Raw genomic sequence first — 20173 nt, 5'->3', positions numbered from 1 at the left:
TTTGCCATAGGATGTGAAGTACCAGTTCTCTACAGTCATTCCTGCATAGGAACAATACTCCATGGCAACTGTAATGCAAAGAGTAAAAACAATTTTAGAATTGTTACCTTTGTATGAGGTCCTGTTGTTTTCATTGACATTATGATGTTTTTATGTTGTAACACAAATTCAGGAAAGAGCCATACAGAATTTACAGAAAGTGGTGTTCTCCACAGCATATATCAGTACAATGTACACTTGGGAAATTAAAAATGTATTCCACTGAAGCAATGGTCATATATATTTTGAAAGCTGTGTTGCTGTGCTCTTCATATTTTAATAAGTCATTTCCTGGGATTCAATAAACTCCATACAGGAATAGTGCTATTCCTGCATGGAGTGAACCATGTCCGTTTCCGCAATGCCTTAGCAGTGAGCCTTGCATATTCATGAAGGAGCACTACTGCTAAGGCTAAGTGGACACAAACACTATTGAGTGCAGGGGTTGTGTTTTAGTAGTGCCTGCACATCCAACATGCCCCTGTACTCTGAAAGTGCCAAATTGCACTTTCTAAGTGCTTTCACTGTTCGCAGACACTGAAAGAAGCTAATTAGATAGGAAGCAATGCAGGGAGTGTGTGACAGGTGCTTAGAAAGTTGATAGAGGAAGAGGGATTGTATTAATATAACAACATGTAGGGAAGAATCAGAATTCTGAAACTCAGGTTGGGAGGGTGGCCTAATGGTTAAGGTGTTTGCCTTACAAACACAAGGTGCAGGGTTTGAGTCAAACAAGGGATAATTGGCTAGTCTTAAAATGGCTCACAAGGACAGTTAGCTTAGTACTAACCTATAAATGCATGCCTTTATGTAGTGACCTCAATCCTGATATGTCCCATACAGATGTTGATAGAATGACAGATAGTGCATTACCAAACATGCTTTTATTTTTTTTCTGTTCTAAGTTAAGTTTAAGCATAGCTGAGCGAGTTTGCACATTATGGGCTTCTGCTCAGCATTGCTTAAACATATCCTAGGAGCTAAATAAAAATCTATAGATGAAAGCTTAACAATGAGATAGTGTAGTGGTTAGAGTCCTGGCTTTGCAGGCATGTGTTCACAGTTCAAGTACCAAGACAAGCACTTTCTTTTTACATGGGAAAGCATTGTTAAATTGATTTTTTATGATAAATTATGTATTAAGTGATATTTATTACCCAAGGTAGTGTAGCTGGTCCAAAATGGAAGTGTGAGTGCATATAACATGTGAAATTTCCTATATATACACAAGTGTCCCATACAGTATAGTCACACCCCAAGGTAATGTAATGAAAGCACACAGGGGGATGTCATGTAAAGTAAATCATATACACTTAATATGTCAGTAATGATGAATTAATCTACAATCCTGATATTTTTTAAAATGAAAACTGACAATGCTAAGTAGTGCTCAGCTATGCTTAGCCAGTTTAAACATTGCTCACACATAACGTCTAAGCAGCAGTTAGCTCAGCTAAGTGGAGTTGTGCACTGTCAGCAGTTCTCAGCAATTACCCCTTTAATTACTGTTCAACTCATGTTCGTGGATTTGTGTACCACTTAGCTGAGTTTAGCATTTTCAAAATGGTACACTGACAGCAAAGGGCGAGAATATGGCCTTATTTAAACCGCACACCCAACAGCTGCAGCGGAGATGGCTTGCAATGCTGAGGACCATGCCAACTGACTGACAAGGCTGCACTGACAGGCTGGTGAGTACAGATCTGCCTTGCAGTATATACTGAAATAAATAGGAAGGAGTAAATCATGTACTGACAAAACGTGTAGTGTGTTCTGTGTCTAATGATTAAATAAAAGTTTGCCAGACTAATATTCATCTACAGGAAATGCAGTAGTAAAGCACTGTGTCATATAAGTACAAAAAAGATCTAAACTACCAACTATTGTGTTTACTCTGGTATGTTATTGTAGAAATAGAATGTGTACAGGTTCTTAATAGCAAATATGGATTTGACAGCATGAATTAACTGAGGTTGTTCTGAGAACCAGCTATTATGCAAAATGGTAGATTGTGGAGCTGTAAAACAAGATATAAATTCAATATGACATATGTTATGCACTAAGATCTGAACCCTGAATAGTAATGTCTAACATATTATAGTGTATCCCCTGCTGCATTGCCTTGTGTTAACCTTTGCATTCCAGACTGTATTATTTCAAAGGATTAATACACAGTCCACTATCTGTCATGCATGAATCCCAGGATTACAAGGTCAGACTGTCTAACCCACAGAGCAATAGGCAGAAATCAGTCAAACAAGAGACAACAGTTCCCCAGTAGCTCAGTGTGATGAGAAATAGCCTTGTTGTTCATTTTAGCACACCCAGACATGGTTCAAATCCAGGAAGTGGTACTGAGATGTGTGCATATATACACTCAAGAAATCCTGAATATTTGTAGAAACAGTCAGAAAGTGGTAACAGATATTTTCTCCACAGGTCTTACAGGTAAACAGATGTTTCTAGTAACTCAGTAATGGCTGGTGACTTCAAATTAAAGGGGGGCTGCAGGAGACAACTGAATGGGTGGGGCCAATGGAAAGGGTGCGTGGCCAGCTAGAAAGGGGTGGAGCTATGCTCAAAAACACAACAACTGGAACTTTAATTAAATATGCTGCCCTGGGTGCCAAACCATCATTATGAGAGTCCAATCAAGACAAAATGAAGTGTAGAATAAAAAAATATTTCAATGCATTGGCTACATGACAGCTTAATTAATATCTAGATGGAAACTCAAAGGTTGTGAGGCATAAAAACATAAATTACTTTTTAAATACATTACTAGAATGCCAGTCAAAATCAAGTATAAAAAAAAACAAGCAGCACTCAACTCAAACTACTTCTCTTTGACTGCAGTTCTAATTATAATGTATACTCAGCTTTATATAATTTAGAGTAACATGCTGAAAGTAGCAATCTCTGTGATACCCGCACTTGTAAAAAATGTTTCTTATCCAAAAAAGACCTGCTGCCTGACAACAACTATCTAGTTGCTTCATGGGGAAGACATGACAGTTGAGAGATTTGGATATTCCTAATTCTATAAAGCGATGTATTTGCACTTACCTCTCAACTTCTTAATGCAGGAAATCTGGACAAGGCCAAATATATTGGGGGAACATACAAACAGTACTAAAATTGCTCTTGTATAAACTTAAAACAGTTGATAGAAGAACAGGTTTTTAGTATGCATTTTTCTGAAGGTTATAAAGTCTGACACTTAATGTCTGTCATTATTTAATGACTTCATTCCTAAATGATTTGCCAGAAAACCACAAACATTATGAGGAAGAAACCAAAAATAAGAAGCAAAAATCTATTCATTCTGCAAAAATTTGTACAGTTTAGAGGTATAGTTCAGCCGGGGTTATCTTTGAGTTTGCTGCCATTCCCCCCTCACAAAATCATGGTCGAATGGAGCCTCCACCCTGCAGCCATTCCAATGTCCCAATCCTTGGTTATTTCACCCCATTTACCATAAACACTGTAATGTACATACTGCTTTACTTCTGCGATGATTTGGATTTCATTCAAAAGTTTTATTTTGCATTTTACAGCACAAACACTAATTAGATATCTGCTAAACAAAGAAATGCAGTCTCACAATGAACATACACTTAGCATTAAAACTTCTCTGCCCTTGAAACTCACATTCATTGAAACAGCATTGAAACCCACATTCAAAGAAAATGAATTTTGCCAGTGGCAGATAAAAATGAACTTTGGGCTGCTTTCAAATCATAGGCCCCTTGCACAAGAAACATATGCATGCTCTTTGATGCACCTTCCTGATTACATTAAATTATGTTCCTTGTACAATACAGTACAGTAGTTAGAGGGCATTTTAAATTTATTGTTTTGAACATTTTTCCAGTAAACAATGAAGCAAAATGCATGCACTAACAATGACAAAACTGCCCATTTCAGAACATTTCCATCATAAAAGTCTAGTCAGACTTCTACAGTCCACTAGTATCAGTAAATATGCACAATCTCTGAAGTAGTAAAAGTCATCTAAATAATTCCACATTAAAGAAATCTGTAACTAATGAAGAAGTTGCTGCTAGCAAACATCTTTATATTTCATTGTTTCATCTACAAATAAAGTGCCTGTTGCCTTTGAGGAATAAATTGCTTATGTTGCATTAAAAAAATGATAAGCTAGTAATATTGCAATAGGGAATGGATGGCAAACTGATAACAGGTTCATAGTTACTAGGTATCTTCGCCAAAAAGGACTGCAGCATCCACCACCTTTACAACACAGTGCAGGATCAGCAATACATCTACCTACTGTGGGAGTAGAACCCACAGCCTTCTGCATCAAAAGCAAATACACTACCTGTTGCACTATTAACAATGCAAGCAGACTCAGCATAAGCAGCACTCAACTTGTTTCCCTGCAGCTCTCAGCTCCTTGTAAAATCTACTCAGCACTCAGCTGCATCTCTGAAATTTGCAGCACAAGAAATCTGGAAAAAGCCAAAATTTATTGGGGGGGAGGGGATAAAAGCCCAAAAAACATGGACACATTTTAAATATTGCTTGTATAATGTTGGAAATGTCTAGAATAAAATGCTGTGTTACCACCATACATTTCACTGCCAAGTCTTGAATCCTGGACCCTGTGCAAAACAGTCAGAGCAACACACCACTATGTCAAATCAGCTGTTTTGTGAAAGAGAGGAAGAATGAAGCTTAAGTGGCTACCATTTAATGAATTCAGTTCTCACCATAGCTATCAACCTCTTAGCAAAAAACACCTGGATGAAGCCAGTAATGGGGGAATACAGCCCCCAAACATATTCAGTGAATTCGGTTCTCACCAGAGCTATGAACCTTAGCACAAAAAAAACAAGATGAAGCCAATAATAGGAGAATACAGTCCCAAAAATAGGGACAAATTTCAAATATCCATCTTATAAACTTAGAAAATTGCTAGGAATAAAAGGTTTTGTGTTACCACATACTTTCTGAAGAATATGAAGTCTGAAATTCAAATGCCTGTCATTTTTATTTATTTAACATTTGTTAACCAGGAAAGTCTGACGTGGAACAAAAGCCAATATTCAACAGAGGCCCAGGGAGAAACACTCCAGACACATGTCTTTGTAAGATGGGAGGACATGCAGACTCCACACAGAAGGCACTCCAACCAAGAATCAAACCAGAAAAGCTGTAGCTGTCAGGCAACAAGGCTACCACTGCACCACTAACTGTGTAAGGAAACAATATAGAAACCACAGATTTTATGAGGAGCAGAACAGAACAAATATGAGGCATAAATCTGCAATTTACTTTTTACAAATGGTGGTGGGTAGGGAATTCAGGCCCTTGCCGTCTGCACCCGAGGTACAGGGCTGAAGCATGTGTTCTCTACCCACCACTGTGTGTTCTCTCTAGCTGCCAGTATAGAGCAACTGAGGCATTTTACACACACACACACACCCACACACACACACACACACACACACACACACACACACACACACACACACACACACACACACACACACACACACACTCACACACACACACACAAGCAATGTAATTTACCTCCACCAAGGCTTTCTTTCTGTAGCATAAACCACAGCCTTCTATAAACTCCTTAGTGTATTTCAGTTTCTGTCCATTAAAAATGAGAGGATTTTAAAGAAACTAGTTTGAGAAGTTCTTTGTTGTTAGATCTAAAAATACTTTGTCATCATCTCTAAACATTTTTGCAGATATCCCTCAGGGGTCAACTTACACATTACTTCTGTTCAGCCTTTTCAATAACAAGCATCATGTGATCATAACTCATTACAGCTGGGTGACATGTCCCGGTGTTTCTACAGTTACATCCTATTGACGCCTCTAGGCATCAAATATTGCTTGTTCATATTTGCATTAATAATTCCAAAACCATGCTACATGCAAAATATTTAAAAATGTCATCTTAAAGCTTACACAATGGCAAATACAATACTGATGTATGATGTCTGTCTAGTGCAGGTAAAGATAAATTAATTTTTATTTATGTAATATTTATATTGTCATAAATTATATGTTTTTTAAATATCTTGGCAACCAAATACCACAGACACAACTGCTTAGCCTCATTTAAAAGCTCTCAGCTGAGTAAATAAAATGCTGCCTCCAGTATGTATATAACTTGAGCAGTTGCCAAGATATTGAAAGGTGTTTACAAAATATTATAAATTTAATAGTTACTGTGCTCACTGTGACTTATAAAATCCACTTTAACACCTAGAACCTAAAGAATACTACCAGTAGAAAAATAGTCTGTGCTGAAGACTTTGCCATTTGTACATCTTTCATAATCCCTATGGTTCCAAAGATATAAACATTTGTTTGAAATGTGAGGATATAATTTGTTTCTATCACAAAGCTTAGGCTCCACCCTTTGGAAGCTATAGTGCAAACTTCCACACTTCCACTGGAGTGAATGAGTTAAATTAGCCAACTTAATTCTCTACTCAAATGACCTTGTGATTTTCAAATTGCCCAAACTCAAATAACAATATTACATAAACTTTAAATAATACTTGATGAATTCTACCTAACTACAGAATTAGCAAATTACACTAAATACTGAGAAAAATGAAATTTATTTTTGGAGCAATCAGCCAAAACTTAAATAATTACCTACTTTGACTGCCACTCTTACATAAAGTGGGCAAAAGATTTAACAGGTAGCAACACTTAAACGAATAAATGACAAACATGTGATGAATGAAATGCTTAATGAATTAATCTGCCTTGCTGTACTGACTTTCAGAATGATCCCACTGAAACTCAGTACCCTGAGGCACTAAGCTTCAATAAATATTCTGTTGCTTTTTGAACTTTTGTCTGCCTTAGTCATAGATATGCCATCATGCAAACACAAAAGTCTAATAATGATCCCACTTTATGCATATTCTCATCATTAACTTAAAAGCAAAAATAAACTCAGCCCTTTAAGACTGTCATAAAATAACTCTCTCTCTCTGCCTTCTGTGTGGAGTCTGCATGTCCTCCTCATGGTCGAGTGGGCGTTCGAAAGGCATGCATTTGAATGGGCATGCTTTCATTGAAGGTTGGGCATCAGGCTGGCAACTCGACACCATAAAAAAAAAACTGCCAATCATTAGTGGACCAGAGTTCTGCTGTGGCAACCCCTAACTGGGAAAAGCTGAAAGACAAACAACAACAACAAAATAACTCTCTCCTTTACCACTGAAGGCAGAGCTGCAATAAGTAAAAACATGTGCAGGCCACAACTACAATATGGTCTCTAACTTCTTTCCCACACTTCAGAGAAAAATCTTAGCAAACTGCAAGTATTATCCAACAAGATTTGCATTTTTCATTACCCTCTTCCACAGAATATCACTGCATCTCTCTTAAGCATGCTAACAGGCCTCCAGCACAGCAACATGCAGATGTTCTTCTACTGACATTTGGAGATAAAATCATCAATGACACTCTACAAAAAAACTGCAATCTACTGCAGGTGGCAAACTTATCTCCTGACTGTGCATATTCCTTCTTAAGGCCCAAACTGTGGTAGCTGTTCCCCAAAAACATTTGCAACTGCCAGTCAGCTAAAGAATAGAACACCAACAATAATGTAGGCACCAGTTCATGAATTAGTTAACCTACAACTACAGAATTTGATACAGCGTTTGTCTCTGCTCTTTAAAACACACACACCACTTACCTAGTTCCAAGCATCGTCAAAGCAGTTCCATTAAGCATTACGTCCCTTGCAGTAACTCCCATAGTTCAATTCATTAATTCCCTTGCAGTAACTCTCATAGTTCATCTTGTTAAGTCCCTTGCAATAACTCCTCTAGTTCAACTCATTAAGTCCCTTGCAGTAGCTCCCATAGTTTAACTCGTTAAAGCAGTTCCGTTAAGCATTGAGTCCCTTGCAATAACTCCCAAGTATCCAAACTTGAAATCAGCAGAGCAGTTCCAATCTCAAACGTGTATAAGTCCTCGCGATTGTCTGGGCTTCAGATGCGTATAAGTCCCGGAATTAGCTGGCTATCACAGGAGGACTGAAGTGGGCTCCAGCCTGCAGATGATGCAGTACGGAGCTCTTCTGTGCCATACAGTCATCACTGCACAGATTTATGGGCAGCTGCAGGGCAAGATGCCTTTCCCTCTATCCAGACTGCACAGCAGTCAGTCTGGAATTGTGAAAGTAAAAGTACGCATGTGCGAATCGCAATTTTTTTTTTGGGGGGGGGGTTCTTTTTACCGATTTTTTTTTTCTTTCTTCTTTCCGCAGGTGGGGGGACTGCAATCCTGCAGTCCTATAGCATGAGCCGCCCCTGTAGTAACTGTAGGAAGGGTATACCAATGCACCATGTTTAACTGTCCTACTGTCCAACCCCATGCCTGCAAATGACAGCAGGAAAGGTACATACACCATGCACTATTCCCAATACATGTCTCTCAATTGTCAAGTTGCATGACTAGTGGTCACTGCTGTCAATCACAATGGACACAGATAGGAGTCTAGATGTCATATGCCAGTAGCAGACACACACAACATCATTGCAGGGTGCCCCTTCTTTGTCAGATATGTAACCCTGACATGTACAAGCCACCCCTCTTGAAATGTAGCCATAGTTGTCCCAGTCTGCCCCATACCATTCCAGGTTGACAGTTTGACAGGTATGCATGTGCTACAGAAGCTATGAGCCATAGGTAGATATAAAGTGAGGGCAGACCTGTACACTATTGAACAGTACTGTTGTGAAAAATAGAAGCCAATACAGTTGTTAATGGACTTTTTCTCTCCCCCCACCCCTCATCTGCATCACTAATTATTATTCATATACTACAGGTATGTTTTTCTCAAAACGTAATGTTGGGACTTCTGTTCTATTATTCTTCATATATTGAATTGGTTGCATATTAACATACCTTGTTCAAATACCATTGTTGACGACCTGTTGCTGTCAATGTTACTGGCATGCTGTTACAATGCTTACTGTTGTTCCATTTATGCATGTGTTCTTTTTGCTATGCAACTGTTTCAAATATGTTGGTTTGTGTTAATCGGAACACCCATGCATGCTGTTATTACTAATTTTGAAATGTTTTGTACATGACTAACCAATATATCTTGAATAACCTGAACACCATAGCATGTTTGGGAAGGCAGATCATGGCTGATCTGCCTGTCCCGGCTCATCCAGCTGTGGCACTGGGCCCTTGCACATCTAGGACCCAACCTGGAACTTCCTCTTCTGCTGGTCCTGCACCACCTTCGGGTGGAACCACCTCAGGGAATTGGGACCATTCCATCCCTGGGTGTGGGCATGAAGAGGAGCCTGTCACCCACTGCAAGTTCCGGGGTATGGTCTGCACCATCATCTGCTCTGAGTTGGCTGGACAGCTGTGCCAGATGGAGGGCTGCCTGGCACACCTGGAGGGGTAGGCCACCCCTGCTGTCCAGAACCCATCACAGACACCTTCAAAACTGTGAATGTGCAGTGGTGACTGCCCATGGGTGGGGACCTTAGGCCCACTTTATCCATTTGGTGGCACATGGGCCTCTGATTCCCAATCAACCTCCCCTTCCAAGGTGTTTATCCCTCTCATGTGTCATATACTGGCCCTGTCTTCTGTCTTGTATGTCTTGTCTGTCTGCAAATGCAACCTATCCTAGCCAACCTACCTCCTCAAACATACATGCAACCCTTCCCCAGCATCCCATTCTCACCTTAATAAAAAAGGGTCATCTGCCCCACAAAAAAAAATCATTGCCCCATACATAGCTCTACATTTTGCCCCCATGTCCAGTGACATAAGTCAATCAACACTCAAATTAATCTACAAATCTATGTTGTCAACACCCCTCCTTGTGGGGTGTGAGGCTGTAAACTCAAAATTTTCCACATCAGTCACAGCTGTTGCTGCAGTAGAAATGTAGATTTATGGTCCTTTCCAACACCCATCCTGCACATTCCTAGCTGGTTTTCCTAATGTTCTACCCCCTGCTTGCCCATATTTCACCACTTTACTATCACCCTTTTTTCTTTATTTAAAATTAGTGCGGGTGTAAGTGGGAGTTAGCACTGCTAAGCGAAGCCAAGAGGACTTAACTGTCTGTTAGCATTGCTTAGCTTCACACAAAACCACGCAATCCACTTACAACTGCTTAAAATTGCTTTAATTACTCTGTTTCCATCAGCTCTTGTTCTGCTGAGCAACAAAATAATCAACCCTCCCAGGTCCCAAACCCAAGATGCGGTGCACTACAATCACATCAATGTACTACTACACAGTCTGAGCTCTGAGGATTTGCAATGGTTTTACAAACATATCATGCATTCTGGTCATTTAACATTAATGGAAAAAAAGTCATCAGTATCAAGTCTTGAACCCAGTACCCTATGCATTACAATCACAGCAACATACCTCTACACTATCTGAGCTGTAAGAATTGATAATGATTTTATAAACATATCATGCACTACAGTCATCTAACAAAGGGAAAAATACATATCCGTATATATATATATATATATATATATATATATATATATATATATATATATATAAATACTCAACCTCTTACTGCAAGACATCTGCAAAAAGTCTGACACAGTGGGGGATAAAGCGCAAACAATGTGACATATTTGAAATATGGCTGTTATAACTGTATAAGTCTGCTAAAGTAGCATGGTTTTTGTTAATATATATTTTCTGATAGATTTCAGGTCTGAAACAGAAATGACTGTAGCAACATGCACAGTCATACAGAAAAGGTTCTATGGCACTCACATCTACCACTCTCCCTACTCAGCCCAACAAACATTTACACAATACACTCCTACACAGTCTTGACAGTCTGTTAATAATGGCCAGACATACATACTCTCAACTTTACAGATTCTCACAGAATGTCCAGGATGTGGGACCATATTTATGGCGACTGCCTCATACCACCTCTGTGAGTCTGCTAAGTCACTGGGATGAAATCAGGAGTGACATCACTAAATCATGATATACCATACCTCTGAACCTCTTACTGCAAGACATCTGGACAAAGCCCATACATGAGGTACAGGGGGCCGAAAAGAGGGATATATCTCACATAATGGTGTTACAAACTGACACAGTTGCTGGTGTTACAGGGTTTGTTGTTACATAACATTCCTGAAGGCTATAATGCCTTAAACACAAATGGAAGTCAACATTTTTTTCTGACTTCAATCCTCACATCATCCTACTGATTTCTCAAAAACAGAAATTGTCTGAGGAACAGACCAATCAGAAGAGGCAAACCTTTGGGAATTCTGCAGACATCTGGACAGTTGAGAGGTATGTCAGAGACATATCACTGTCAGACGTCAAGTCATGCAGAAACTGCATGTCCAGACAAATCATGTTAATCTAGCAATCTTCTATGTGTATAACAGAACTGCTTATGTAAAATCTGTACCCAATTCTGGAGCTTTGTTGCCCATTTTGTTGGGCTGTCTCCACATTTCTTGTTCTGAGAGGTATTTCACCTACAGTCTGTGAAGTTGTGGCCCCCACACCTCCATAATGTCCTACCCACAGGCAAGCAAAAGGGGTAAGGCCCACATGAAGGACTTGATAATATAGCACTGTGTTGCTATGGCATTGGCTAATGGGAAGACAACACAGGTGCTCTGGATGCAAGTAGCAAGTGGGAGACACCGCTTGATGCACAGGCCATCACATGTTCCTGAGCATTACCTACAAAAGGCAAGCTGCTGCCTATGCAAAACAGGTCTGAACCCGTCTACATAAGGACAGACTGCGACTACACAAACCAAAACATTTGCATTATTCTGAGGAAATTCTTCAGTACTATAACAGGTATATCAATCAATTAATCATGTAATGGAATGCAGAAGAGGTGCAATAATGTGAAATAGGAAGTTAAACAGCAGGTCACAACAAGATTTGCTGGACTCACATGTTGCTGTCCGGTACCTACTGACATTCCTGCTGGCAGTGACATAGATCACAGCTCTGGCCCCTGAGTCATGCCAACAAAGGTCAGCTCATATATGACTACTAGTTGAGTGTTTGTTGTCCAATACTGACTGTGGCACTGCTAGGAAAGCTACCTGGGATGTTGTAAATATTCATATGTCACCTGAGAATGCTACTATGATACATATACTTGTTTTACAAATGCGAGAGACTTATATAGGTGTTGTGCATAGTAAACAGCTGGCATAGAAGTGTGTGTGTGGAACTGTATGATGTATACTGAGCTCATACCTTTCAAATGTCCAGAGTGTTGCAGCCTGACCACATCTTTGCATCATATTTGTAGTCAGTGACTCATACAGTTGTGTATTTTTTGGATAATAACTGGCAACGCAGTAAAGACTGAAGCCATAACATAATAGCATACATTTGAATGTCAGATGTCACAACCAGTGGAGTATTCCTGTGAATGTGAAACAATCTTTGCTAGCAATTAAGTGTGTTATAGCAAGATTTATAAAATGTCACTATTTTCCAGCCTTTGCCCACCATTGATGCATGCCTTTGAGCAGATGTCTTGCTTTAACAGAAGCTAGGAGTCTTAGCATAAAACTCATGGATTGCAAGCGTACCTTGTCCTGGAGGATGCTGATATTTGTGCAGTCACTGACAGCTGGTTTACAGCTGTAGAGAGCACAATATCCTTGCCAGGTTACTCATCCAATCATATGCTTAGACCCCAAATGGAGGCCTGCAAAGCCACAGGAGGTGGAGTTTAAAACATTATCATACACATACACACCTCCAGGCTGGCCAAACAGTATGATGTACTGTAGACATCCCAAGTGCTGTTAACTGTTAACAAAATTTCTACTTAAATCATAGCTAGCTACAGACTACCAACCATGACTCTGCACACCCACTACACCTATTTGGACTTGCTTGAATCTGTCAAGATTCAACCATCTACCCTGCTCCTGGGTGTCTTTAACTACCCGGCAATAGTGCGTATGACCTATTCTACCTGAACCGGAATGCACAGAAATACTTTGGCTTTGTCAATGGCAATGAATTGGATCAGCTGGTCACCACCCCTACAACAGTTGGAAATATCCTGTACGTGGTCCTAACCAATATGAGTAGCCACTGTAGCACTCCTACAGTGTCATCCCCCTTGGTAAGATTTGACCACATAGCTATCACTGTTGAGGTCAACAACTCCCCTGCCCCCCACTTGTCAGGATCAAACAAAAATTCCCAGAACTATCAATCTCCTCAGAGCAGGTAGAAGTAGATTTACAGCCACCGTCTCGACAACTGGAACTAATAGTAGTGTCCAAGCCTACACCACAAGACTATGTAAGCACCTACATAGCTGTATGGACTCAGCAATACCTGACAGGACACAATCATCTTCTTCAAGGTAGGGTAAAACTCTGTGGTGGACAGCAGCAGTACACAAATACCATAATAAGTGGAAACAATTGCTGGACAGGGCCAAGAAGGAGCAGGTGCCTAATTGAAAGCAATGTAACCTTGGTCCGAACAAGCAAATAAGGTCACAGGTGAAATACCCTAAGGCTATCTTTGAGTGCAAATTGAACACATCCACCAAGGCCAATAACTAGGCCTTTCACACATATGTCTGCAATCCTAGAGGCAACACCCAAATCTGCAGTGTAGTAGTTGTCAATAACACCACATACATATACGGCAGAGATATAGCCACCTGCTGCAGACAGGTTAAGTGTAAACATCACCCCCCCGTCCCCCCATCAGTTCACATGGACATGCACAGCACCTGCCCCCCCCTTATCATCAGGAAGCAGGTCCATAATGCCCTCTCAAAGGCAACACAAAAACTCTCTGTAGGCCTGATACCACCCTGGCTGCATCCTACATGAACTCAGGCATGAACTCTCAGCTCCATTACACACTGTAATCAACCAAAGCCTGAACACCAGTGTCATCCCATCTACACAAAAGACAGCCACAGTCATTCCTATACACAAAGGTGGAGCAATCCACTGGCCCAGCCAATCATATGCACATCAGCCTAACTAGCCTGATCTATAAGGCATGGAAGGCAATATCAAGGACCTTATAAACACGGACATCACCAACCTCAAAATGCTTGAGCCCACACAGTGTAGTATTGTCAAAGGGATATTTGGGCTGTTAAACTTGCTTGAATTCTCTGAAGCAGTCGACAAACACAAGGATGTGGGGAAGATGGTGCACACTGCCTATCTTCACCTAGCCCAAATCACTCACAATAATCCCCAGGTGACCATGATACATAAGCCTACACAGATAGGCATCAACCTGCATGTTAGCAGATGGGTAGCTAACTGGCTCAATGATAGTACCCACTTGGTCAAAGTAGTGGAAGCAACCTTTAGTAGTAGACTCTTACAGAGCTGTGTGCCTCAGGTATCAGTCTTGGGGCCTCTACAGTTTGAGATATACATTTCTGAGGTACAAGACAAAACCAGTGGTCTGTAGCTGACCAGGTTTACAGATGATTGCAAGCTGGCCACTGTCTTACATTCCCCTACTGATGTGAGCATTGTCCAAGAGGCCCTTACCTAAATTAATGACTGGTGCAAGAAGCATTGCCTCAAACTGAATGCCAGGAAATGCATAATTTTTCATGTTGTGGTAGATGTCATCCACACTAATTATAACAGTAATAACAATGTACTGAGCATGCAATCAGGTGTGAGGTGACTTGTGCACTAAAGATGGTAGCAACCTGACAGTTTCCGACTGTGTGGGCACCATTGTATGGAAGGCTGTCTACATGCCCACCTCACAAATACGGGTATGTCATCCAGGATCCAGGAGGCCACAACTTCCCTGTACTCCCCTCTTATTGGATGCATTATCGAGTGCAATGGCTCCTTTGGCATGTATTTTGCCAAGCAAATGCAGCAGTTGCAGAGACCATAGAGGTTCCTGACCAGGTAAGTCCAAGGTCTGTAACACCTATCCTCTACAGATAGGCTGAAAGCCCTGTCCCTGTACTCAGTCTCATGCAGACTGATCATAGGCAACCTGTGTCTGGCATACAAGATCATTTCCTAACCAGCCTTGATGGCATTTGTGCATATCAGTAAGACAAACCGCACTCACACAACATGCACGCAAGGCCATCATCTGGTCTGTGACATGTATAGTACTTGTTGGCAGGATAATGTAGTGTCCCACACAATACATAGTCTGTAAAATACACTCCCTTGCCATGTCTAGCAGAGTATGTGTATATCTCTCTCTTGAAGAAGCTGGATGTCTGCATGGGAAATGGAAAATACACCCCAGGGATCACACATGTGTCCCAGCTGGACAGGGGAAACAGGTGCTGGCTTTAAAGGGGCATGGGAAAAAGTCTGGGCTAGGCTTATAAGGGCATCTGGGCCAATAGCCTGGTATCATCTTATGAGGCTCTGCACCTAGTACTTTACATGTTTCCTGTATGTATTGCAAACTGTCCTGCAATGTTGTTTGAAATGAACCCCTGTGAGTCTGAACTGTGTAGGTACTGCAGTGATAGAGTATTATCTTGTTCCTTCATTAGTTATTATCACATATCGTTAAACTTTGTCATTGTGTCTGGTCTGTACAGTAGTAAGTCAGCTCTTACAGTACTTGCATATGCACTTGGTGACACTGTATAGCCCATTCCAATAGCCTTGGTCTTGGTCACACTTACCATTCTGCTACTAGGCCCATCACACAGTAGAATTTGTCACCCTTTGTTGAGGGCCTTGCAGTAGCTGTTAGACAGATGGATTGTGGCAGCCAGAACTATGGTAAGGTCTGCCCTGAAGGGTCGATAGGTGGCAAAGTTGTGCCAGACTTTACCAGGATGTTTATGTGTGTGTGTGTGTGTGTGTGTGTGTGTGTGTGTGTGTGTGTGTGTGTGCGTGTGTGTACGTGTGTGTGTGTGTGTGTGTGTGTGTGTGTGTGTGTGTGTGCACATGCACCACAGAGCTTATAGGATTTATTAGTGTCCCAAGGTACGTCTAAGGTTAATTACATCAAGATGTCAGTTGCCCTGCTAGACAGGGGCCTGGAGAAGTAAATATTATGGGAAGAAATATCCAGGGAATTGTTATGGCTAGGCTTGCATAGGCCCTAGGTCCAATAGCCTAGTACCAACCTATGAACCTAAGAGCCTTGGAAAATATACGGGGTGTGAAGGGTATCAAAATACATAACCCTGCAAACATATGCACACTTACAAACATCTTCACACACACTTATACACATGCACACATACACACATTTGCTAGAACAGAGAGTAAAACCTCTGCTATCTAGTTATTTGTACTATACTGCCACAGAGCTTATTGGACTGAGTGATGTCCAACGGTACTCTAAGGGCAATGACATCAGTAGGACTGCTAAAATAGAGCACAGGAAAATATACAGAGTGGGAATGGCCTAAAAATGTTTCATCTGCAAGCAAACAAGCACACACTCACTTGCCAGAACTGAGTTTAGAACCCCTACCAATCTAGTTATTTGTACTATAGTGTTACACAGTTATCTCACATGCTACAGAGTTTATAGGGGTGACATGTGTCCAATGGTACTTCTAAGGGGAATGACATCAGCAGATGCTGTGAAGTTGGGCAATGGGTAGTGTACTGAGTGGTAATGGCCTATTGGTACTTAAACCTACAGACACACACACACACACACACACACACACACACACACACACACACACACACACACACACACACACACACACACACACACACACAGGTGATGTGATATTATAACCCCCACCTCAGTACTATTACGCAATGAAAATCATCTTTATGCTGGCACGGGTGACTGGTTACAACTGGTATGCCACTGTCTGCAGCAGGACACCACTCTATGCCAGTCAGGGAATCCTTGTATATGACTCACTGTTTGTGTGTGTCTCCCTGTGTTGTGTGTGTCTCTCTCTCTCTCTATCACTGACTGTTTCTCTCTTCCCCACATCTTTGTGTGTGTATGCTTGACATATTGCTATATGTTGTCCATATATGTGCCTGTGTATCACATGTAAAATCTGCACATACATCACATATGGGCCACCTACAGCTAGCTGAGGGTAATCCTGTCTGATTGGTGTGGGCACAGACAGTTAAGGTGTAAATAGCTGTCTTATGCAAAGACATATATGCACAATGCAGTTATATAGTCCGATGTGGGTTATAACATGGGCTGTGATTCTCCAAGTGTAGGAGCATGCCCAGTGTGACCTTCTATAGTAAGAGTGGGACTCCATTCCAGAGATAGTTGTACTCCAGTCTGGGGTTTTTTATACTACAGCCATACCTCTCAGAAGTAGACAGGAGTTTGCTAGAGGTCCAAGGTTTGTTTTAGCAGACATTTTCTGACATATCTGAAGTCTGACACTGGAATGTATTGTGTTATTACCTAGTGACAGACATCCTCAGATCATCACAGTGCTTTACCAGAGGAATATAAGATGTAAAGACCAAAATTATGCACCAAACTACAGACGTTTTTGCCCAAAAAGGCCAGTTGAGAGGTCTGGCTATGTAAACAGTCCAGCAACTTGGTGATATAGTGGCTGGGGATCTCCTGCTTGTGTGGTATTCTTCTTACCTGAAAAGTCATATCCTAGTGTTGCCATACCTCTGAACTGTACAGTTTTTGGCAAATTTTTTTTTTTTTTTTTTGTTTTTTTGTTTTTGTTTTTGTTTGTATTTGTGTGGAGCTTTTCTCCCCGGGCCTCTACTGAAAATGGATATATATCCAGCTAGACTAGCCCGGTCAACAAATGTAAAATAATAAATAAAATAAATAATAAAATAAATAAATTGTCTCGGTGTTTGTCTAGAAGTTTCATCCAGTCTACATAAACTTGTGTTTTTATGACAGGTTAGTTGCAAATAATTAAAGACTGATGTTACAAAATAATGACCGAGATTAGTGTTTCAGACTTTATAACATTCAGCCAATTCCTGCTAATGCAAAACTCATTATTTTGCCAACTTTCTCAGTTTGTAAGAGCAATATTTACAACACGTGCCTATCATTTGGGCTTTATCCCACCTTTATTTATGACCTTGTCCAGATGTCTTTCTGTCAGAGTTTGAGAGGTATGGGTGTGGTTACAAAGTGCATTCTACTGTGCAGAAATGTCCATTATATATGTAATATATTCCACATAGTACTGTGTGACTTCTAGGCATTCCAGTGGCAGAGCAGTACAGAGTACTGTGGTTAGCCACTGACAGACAGTTGTGTATAGGTTGATAGGTTGATATGACATTAGCAGTGTATTGGCCCTGAAGCCCTTATAACCCACACAGATGGGAGTGTAGCCCATGTTAAGACATGTCAGCACACAGAGCCCCTGTCCAGCAGGGACAGAGGTGGAATCACAGGACTGTATTTCATGTTTCCCATGCACTTATACATGGAGCACATCACTAGGATTATTGAGGCACTTGGTTTGATGTGTACACGAGGTGTATTCTACAGATGTGGCTGTGTGTGTGTCACATATCTGTCACACCAGCAAGCCATACTGAAATCACAGATAAGGTTGATGCTGCACCTATGAGTTGATTGAGTGGGCCTTGAGTTCTAGATGTGCAACAGTCCCATCAAGGTAGGGTCTGGATTGCTTTGCATGCCAGGCAGGGGTCACCTCAGCAGAGTCTGTATGGAATGGGGTAGAAGGACAGTGCTGTTAGCCTATCTGTGTTGGGTAGGTGTTTGGGGTAAGGCCTTAGTGTTTGGAAGACCCTGGTGTGTGGCATCTGCATGGTCTGTGGTGTGTACATTTGTGTAGTTCTCATATATTTTTGCCTCTGAGGTGTCTTTTGTTTGGGTTTTTGTTTTGTTGTGGACCTCCACTGATGTGGGTGTGTGATGTGTATTTACAGGTAATTTGTACTGACTCCATAAACTGCATGGCACCTTTGTTACTGCACAATTTGTTCTGGTGTGCACATTCTCCATTTGTCTGGCAAGTGGTTCCCCTTCCTCTTATGTGTGTCTCTTTGTCCTTCTGTAGTCCAGTCACAGGCTTTGCCCACAGTGGCTCCTGTTATGTATTTATAATTCTGATGTGAGCAGGGTACATGCCAAAATATCACACACAAGGTTGTGGACTTCACACCTCTGAGTGTACCTATTTAGCAGGTTGTCCATCATTGCACCACTACATTTGCTGTATTCCTCAGACAGCTTGTGTTGGTATATGTTATTATGAGGCTACATGTTGGCCTAGCTGTCAGTCCATCACAGACTAACATCTGGACAGGCCCATATATGACAGTCAGACAAAGGCACACACATGAGCACAGGATGTTAATACTGTTCTGCCACACATAGACAGTTGGGAGACCAGTTTGGTATTTGCTTGCTTTCTCTTATGGATATGACATTTTATTCCACACTGTCTGCCATTGATGTTTTGACAACACCCTTTCTTGTTTTGGAAATAGTTGGCAGGCAAATGCAATGTTAGGATAAGCAGAAAAGATATACAAGGCATATTTGTGCTCCTTTTGTGACAACCTCTGTCATTCCAGGGGTATGGCTGTTGGCCAGTGACATGTTGTCAGTGCAGACACAGAAAGATGGCAGCCTTTTATAAACTGGCAGTACACTGACCTTCAGGTACCTGCTGTCCTACTAGGCACCATACCTTCCGACTATTTAGAACCAGACATCTGGACAAAGCTTAAGTAATTTGGAGACAAAGGCCTATATATAGAGACCATTGTTAACTAATGGCCTTACAAACCTAGGAAGGTGATACAATAACATATTTTGCATTAGCATGCATTTTCCTAAAGGGTATAAAGTCTGAAACTACAATATGTCATTATTTTCCCACTTTCGTCTTTTGTGATTTGCCTATGATTTGCCAGACAACCACGATTTCATGATAAAGAGACCATGAATATGATGCAAACCTCTGGACAGTCTGCGAAATGTCTGTAAAGTTGAGGTCAATGCTAGGCACTTTGTAGGTTACTCTGAGCTGTGTATTGTCCATATATGTGGCTCCCTGTCCCTGACCTGTCCAGCTTTCCTGCAATAACAGGTATTGATGTCTGGACAGTGTGTAAATCTCCTACCATAGCTGTATTTGACATGCAGAATAGTTAGCACTTCA

Source organism: Protopterus annectens, chromosome 2.part0, assembly GCF_019279795.1.
Source record: "Protopterus annectens isolate FY-2018-M chromosome 2.part0, PAN1.0, whole genome shotgun sequence".
In the NCBI taxonomy this organism is placed as follows: domain Eukaryota; kingdom Metazoa; phylum Chordata; order Ceratodontiformes; family Protopteridae; genus Protopterus; species Protopterus annectens.
Note: the sequence above shows the minus strand (reverse complement) of the source record.